Here is a 7,051-nt window from a genome sequence, read left to right as displayed (position 1 = left end):
CAAGGTATTTAGGGTTGCATGTACACTTAGGAGTGTTAGAATGCTCAAAACCCAACATTGGTGGCCCCCGGGTGTATGGAAAAATGAGACTTATGAGCCTCCTACATCACTGTCTACCTGACTCCACCAATCATCGCCCCCAGCTCCAGATCATGTGTAAGGTATCTCGTCTCATGCGGCTTCAGCTGTCGCGATGCATCACAGAATACCACAAAATCCTCTACTCCCTCAGGGAGAGTCAAAACTGGAGCCTCACACAAACACTGCCGAAGGGTCTCAAACGCCCTCTGCTGCACGGGTCCCCACCGGAAATCCACCCCCTTTCTCGTTAGACGATTGAGGGGTACCACAATCTTGGAGAAGTCTTGAATAAATCTCCGGTAATATCCTGCTAGCCCTAGAAAACTCCTGATATCCAAAGGAGACCTCGACACTTCCCACTGCATAACTGACTCGATTTTGGCCGGATCGGCCAAAATCCCCTCCTGGTTAATGAGATGTCCGAGGAACTGGACATCTCATAACCAAAACTCACACTTCGAGAACTTGTCATACAGTCGTTCTCGTCTCAGAACCTACAACAGCTCCCTGAGGTGCTCCTCGTACTACTCTCGGGTCTTAGAATACACCAAGATATCATCTGTGAACACGATGACCGGGCGATCAAGCATCGGTCTGCATAACCGATTCATCAGGTCCATGAATACTGTCGGCACGTTAGTGAGCCTAAATCCTGAAATGGAATCACCACGAAATCTTAGTGACCATAACGAGTCCGAAACGCGGTCTTCTCCACGTCCTCCTCTCTAACCCGGACCTGATGATATCCCGATCTCAAGTCAATCTTGGAGAACCAAGATGCACCCTATAACTGGTCGAATAGACCGTCTATCCTCGGGAGTGGATAACAGTTCTTCACCGTCAACTTGTTTAACTCCCTATAGTCAATGTACATCCGGTGCGATCCATCCTTCTTCCTGACGAAGAGGATCGATGCTCCCCATGGAGAACTGCTAGGTCGAATGAACTGCTTGCCCAAAAGTTCCTACAGCTGTGAAGATAGATCCTGCATCTCGGGTGGCGCCAAATGGTACGGCGCCTTGGCAATAGGAGCCGCACCCGACACCAGGTCGATCCGGAACTCGACCTGCCTCTCCGGAGGTATCCCTGGCAACTCCTCCGGAAACACGTCAGCAAAATCCATAACCACTGGAACCTCTGAAACTGAAGTCTGGTCTCCAACCCGCGTATCCACCACGTACGCTAAGTAGCCTGCATACCCGTGCTGAATATACCATCGAGCTCTGGCGGCTGAACAGAACCCTGACCCCACTCTGGTGCCCTCACCATGTACAATCAGTTCTCCCCCACTTGGGGTTCGAACTACCACTCGCTTGCCCTCACAATCTATCATGGCACCGAAGCGACTAAGCCAATCCATACCCACAATCACACATACATCCCCCATGGGAATCAGAATCAAATCTATTGGAAAGACCACTCCGAAGATCTCCAACTGGCATTTTCGGTAGACCGAAGAAGCAGAAACTCCATGTTCGTTGGCGATAGAAACTCACAACGGACACTCTAGTTCATCAACTGGCACACCAAACTCCCTATTGAACGTCTGAGAAATGAAAGACCGACTCTCCCTCAAGTCAAATAAAACCAAAGTAGGCATGGAGTTTACTAAAAACGTACCTAAGCAAAGGTACCATTTATAAGCATATCACATATATAATACATGAGGTAAATGAGAGAAATATACAAGCAACCACGTCCGGTGCTGCTCTGGCCTCCTCTGCTATCAGCTGGAAAGCACGCCCCTGAGCCTTCGGAGGCTCGGCCTTAACAGGCCTCCCATCAGCGATCCTCAAAGTAGTTGGATCTGGAACCTGCGCCAGCTTGGCAGCTAGCAATGGGCAGTTGGCCTTCACATGGCCAACCTGATTACAGTGGTAGCATAACCTCATACCCGAAACCGGGGCGCCCTGGCGACAATCCTTCGCATATTTCCCTTCCTTGCCACACCTGTGGCATCCGCTACCCGCTCGACATACTCTAGAATGGCTCCTACCACACTTCCTACAGGTACGACTCTGCTGTCCCTCAGTCCTAGAATCAGCGGTCTTAGACCGCTTTGGCGTCGGCTGAGACTGTGTCGGGGCCTGATGCTTCTCCCTCAACTGCAACTCGATCTCCAACTCACGCTGCCTAGCGGCCTCCTGCAACTCCAACAGAGTGTCACATCGTTGGGTAGACACAAACTGACGAATGTCAGTCTTGAGCATGCTCAGATAACGAGTCATCTAATCCTGCTCGAAAGCAAACTCTGGGCAGAACATCTCCCTCTTTATGAACATACGGTGATATCTATCACCAACTCTCCATCCTACCTCAAACTTAAAAACTCATGAGCTAACCGCACCCGCTCCACCTATGGAACGTAGTGTAACACCCCTCGTTTATTAAATAAATAAATTTATAAACGGATAAAAGCCCTAAAATCAATAATACTATAGCAAGGTGTTGGTCTCGAGGATTAATTAGTATAATTTTAGGAGTTGGGCATAAAAAGGGCAAGTTCTGGACTTAATTAGAAAAGGATTTCAGAAGCCAGGGTCCGTTTGGTAATAAATGGATTTAAATTGAAAAGATTTGAATGCTTAAGGGGCTTATTGGTAATATAGGGATCTATTATGAAAGGAATTTGTAGGATCATGGTTTAAAAGGTAAATTTTGGATTGATGCTAAAAATAATATGGGGAGTAGGGACCAAACTTGTAAAATGGGTGAATGTTTGATTTGAAGCGGGACTTAAACCCGACATCTCCTTCATTCCCATTTAAAATCCATCGCTATGAATACCTTAACCCTAGAAACTAAGTTACAACCGCCATCTCTCCACTTTATGCCCCCCTCTTCGTTTTCCGGCGCCGCACCACCACCTCCGTTGAGATCGTCAACCATCGGACTTCCTCTCGTCCTCCGACCTATCGAAGCTCCGCTCAACTACCATCTTCAGTTGAAGTCCCATCCATCATGCGAGCCTCTCAGTCGCTACCTCTACTCTCCGTTTGTTTTCCGATCAGACGACGCCACCAAATAGCCACTTCATCGTCGAAATGCAACCTTGCTGTTTGAGATGTGTGTGTAACCGGAGAAACTGTTGAGACCGGGGTGTAAGCTCGGTTTGTCATGTACGGGTCATGAGCTACCAAAAATGCTGGTAAGTCAACCACAATCCGTCTTCATCTTCTCTTTCTCATTGTTTATAGTGGATACGACGTTGGAGACGTCCCTACCGTCGCCGGTGGTCGTGGGACCGCTGTTTTGCTTTTTCCGATGACACCCGCTGACTAGGCTGAGACTGTAGGGGTGTGTGTTTGACCATTCATTTTGCCGTCGACATTTGTGGTGGGGCATATGTGTTATTTGGCTGGTAATACCCAAGGAAAAACCACCATGGTTGCCAACCATGGTGACTGCCACCGTGTCACCTCTCTCTACCGCCATCAGCCACCATGTGGAGGTGGCTCTGTGTGTATATGGTTGTGTGTATGACTGTATCTTGTAAGGATAATGCTATGTAGATCTTTGCTTGCCAGGAACCGGAAGGAAACTCATCCCTGCTGCCGTATTGCCGCCTGTTAACACCATTCGCTACCACCGGGCGCCACTAGGTTGCTGTGTATATGTGTTTGTATTAGTGTGTGTGTCTATGTTTGTGTGTGATTATTTGGGGTTTTAGCATTGTGAAATGTAACAAAAAGAAAAATAATGAAAAGAAAATTGAAAACCACCACCGGCCGCCGTGTCGGGTGGCGGTGTGCTTAGTTATGTTGGGATTGTTGTTTTTTTGGATGTTTGGACAAAGGACTAAAACCCTAATGGGGCTATTAAACCTTAATGGTCCCAATGAAGCCCTAATGGACCCAAAATCCCAAACATGTGACTAATGGGTGTAATAAACCCTAATTGACCTAAGGAAAACCCTAATGGGCTTAAGGAGTTGGTTTTGGGCCTATTGGGCTAAGATGAGATTGAAAACCCTAATATTGAATTTATGGGCTTGGACTTATCGGGACCCACTTTTGGGCCATTTGTATGGAAGTGTGTATTAAGCCCAATCACACCATATGACTTATTTAGAAGAATGATGGACTTAATGGATTAAGTCCTTAATGGGTTAAGTGAGAAACACCTAACCTTAATTGTCATTTTATGTGAAACCCTAGTTTCAGTTGGATTTATTGTTGGGCCTTTCTATTGGGCCTTGATGGTTGGGTTATTGGTGGGCCATCCAAGAATAATCATATGGAATGGAGTATGTTGATGGGCTTAGGGTAAGGCCCATATGAGGACTTGGGCCCAATTTGGAAAATTGGGCCATAGATGAGCCATAGTTTGGGCCTTGATGATTATGTGATATTGGGCCATTAGAATGTCAATTGTTGGACTGGAATAAATGGTTGGGCCTTAGTGCAGCTGATGGCGGAGGGTAGGTCGGAGAGTGCCCTAAGGAAGCCTAGGGTAAGGTCAGTGAGAAGAGTATCAGAAAAATAGACTGGGGGAAGTCGAAGAAATTCTTGGGGAAAGTACGGATAGATGTGGAAGGTAGTATGGGCTCGTACTACTGAAAGCAGAGGATCCATACTCGAACTAAGGAGGGCCTAGATGGAACCGGGAAACTTGGAAAGTGTATGTGACCCTGACATTCATATGTTTATTTTTTCAGAATGGTGGTCACACGACATGGAGCAGGAGGTTCAGGATCCGGGTCAGGATCCGGCTCGGGGGCAGGATCCGAGCATGTGGATGATGGATTGCACGAGTTCATTGCGTCCGAGATCACGAGGGGTATCCTTGATGCGACACCGGTTATCTTCGGGTCGATCAAGGAAGGGATCATTTAGTTGATGGAAGATCGCCTCAGAGAATTCCAGAATGACATGACGGCTAGCCAGTCAGGACCACGCACAATGTCCTTTAAGGACTTCAGAGGGAGTGGTGCGCCAGATTTCCACAGGGTAAAGGACCCCATTGCTGCCAGACGATGGATTACAAACATTGAGTCTCCACAGCTGACCAGCTTCTGCCCCGAGGGGTCGAAGGTACGATTCGTAGCAGGGTGTTTGAGGGACCGGGCTAGGGATTGGTGGGAGTCGGTTGGCGACTCTCTGGGAGCCTCGACTGTTAAGGCTATGACATGGTCAGATTTCGTGACCCGGTTCAGAGCAGAGTTTGCGCCAGCTGTAGAGCTTCAGTAGCTAGCCAGGGAGTTCTTGGATATGAGACGGACTACGGAGACTATGGCGGAGATCACCGCCAAGTTTCGGGAGAGGGCTTTTTTGGTGCCCCAGTATGCGGGTGATGAGGACATGAAGAGGACCCGCTACCATGACATGCTACCAGCTGACATCCAGGAGCATGTTAATTTTTCAGCTTGCCCTACCCTGGATTCGATGATTGCCAGGGATAGGGAGAGGGAGATTGATCTGGAGCACATCCGGAAGAGGAAGGCAGTGGAGGGGCAGACGACGGGGGCTTCGGGGAAGAAGCCCAAGGGATCCGATGGTAGGCCGAAAGGCCAGTTTGGGCAGGACCGCTGTGGAAAATGTGGTCGGTCACATGTTGGAGCTTGCCGCAATGGGCCGGGGTCAGGCTGCTATAAGTGTGGCAAGGTTGGGCATTTCGGCAGGGATTGTACTGCCCCTACTCCGGATATGCAGATGTCAGACCTGATTTGCTTTCATTGCAATCAGAAGGGCCATAAAAAGGCCAATTGCCCTAGATTGATAGCAACAGCGGCAGCGGCGCCGGCTGTGGCGCCGATTCCAACGACAACACGGGTTGTGGATGGCCGGAAGGCCAAGTTGGAGGGTCCAGTGGTTCGGAGCCGAGCATTTTAGCTAACCGCTGAGGAGGCATGCGTTGCACCCAATGTGGTGACGGGTATGACTTCTTATCCTTATGCTTTTATATTATGTCGCTGTGATTTTGATATATCATGTGCCTTGTTTAGGATCATTCCATGTGAACGGAATCCCAGTTCAGGTGTTGTTTGATTCAGGTGCCACCTGATCTTTTGTATCTCTTGCGCTTAGCAAGAAGTTCCCGGAGTCTTCGGGCATGTTGGATTGCCCTCTAGAGGTCGAGATTGCGGACGACCGGTTAGTGCGAGCATCGGAGGTCTATCGAGACTGTGTTTTGAGGCTGTTCGAGGAGCGTTACCTGGTAGACCTAGTTCCTTTTCCGTTGAGGGGAACAAGGTGATTATAGGCATGGATTGGTTGAGCCCTAATGGGGCAGCGATATATTGTGCTCAGCAGCTGGTTCGAATCAGGACCCCAAGTGGGGGAGAGTTGGTAGTTCAGGGAGAGAGGCCACAACAAGGACCAGCGGTATGTTCAACAGTGAGGGCTAGGCATTACCTTCAGCATGGTTGTGCAGGAGATATCGCCTATGTTATGGACGCCCGGGAGGTGGGTAAGGCGACGGTGGGCGATGTGCCCGTGGTGTGTGAGTTTACGGACATATTCCCCGAGGAGTTTCCTGGGATACCTCTGGAAAGGCAGGTGGAATTCAGGATTGACCTAGTCCCCGATGCGGCTCCGATAGCTAAGGCAACGTATCGGCTGGCTCCTCCTGAGATGTAGGAGTTGTCTATACAGCTGTAGGAGCTGTTAGACAAAGGATTCATTAGACCGAGTAGTTCTCCCTGGGGAGCCCCGATTTTGTTTGTGAAGAAGAAGGACGGGTCGCATTGGATGTGTATAGATTATTGGGAGCTGAATAAGGTAACGATGAAGAACCGTTACCCACTCCTGAGGATTGATTACCTCTTTGACCAGTTACAGGGAGCATCTTGGTTCTCCAAGATTGATCTACGCATAGGATATCACCAGATGAGGGTCAGAGAAGAGGATGTACAGAAGACGGCATTCCGGACACGCTATGGACACTATGAGCTCGTCGTGATGCCTTTCGGGCTTACCAATGCTCCTGCCGCGTTCATGGATCTCATAAACCGCATGTGTAGACCGATGTT

This window comes from Lactuca sativa, chromosome 4, assembly GCF_002870075.4.
Source record: "Lactuca sativa cultivar Salinas chromosome 4, Lsat_Salinas_v11, whole genome shotgun sequence".
NCBI lineage: Eukaryota > Viridiplantae > Streptophyta > Magnoliopsida > Asterales > Asteraceae > Lactuca > Lactuca sativa.
The sequence above is the reverse complement of the archived record's forward strand: the minus strand, read 5'-3'. Positions refer to the sequence as shown.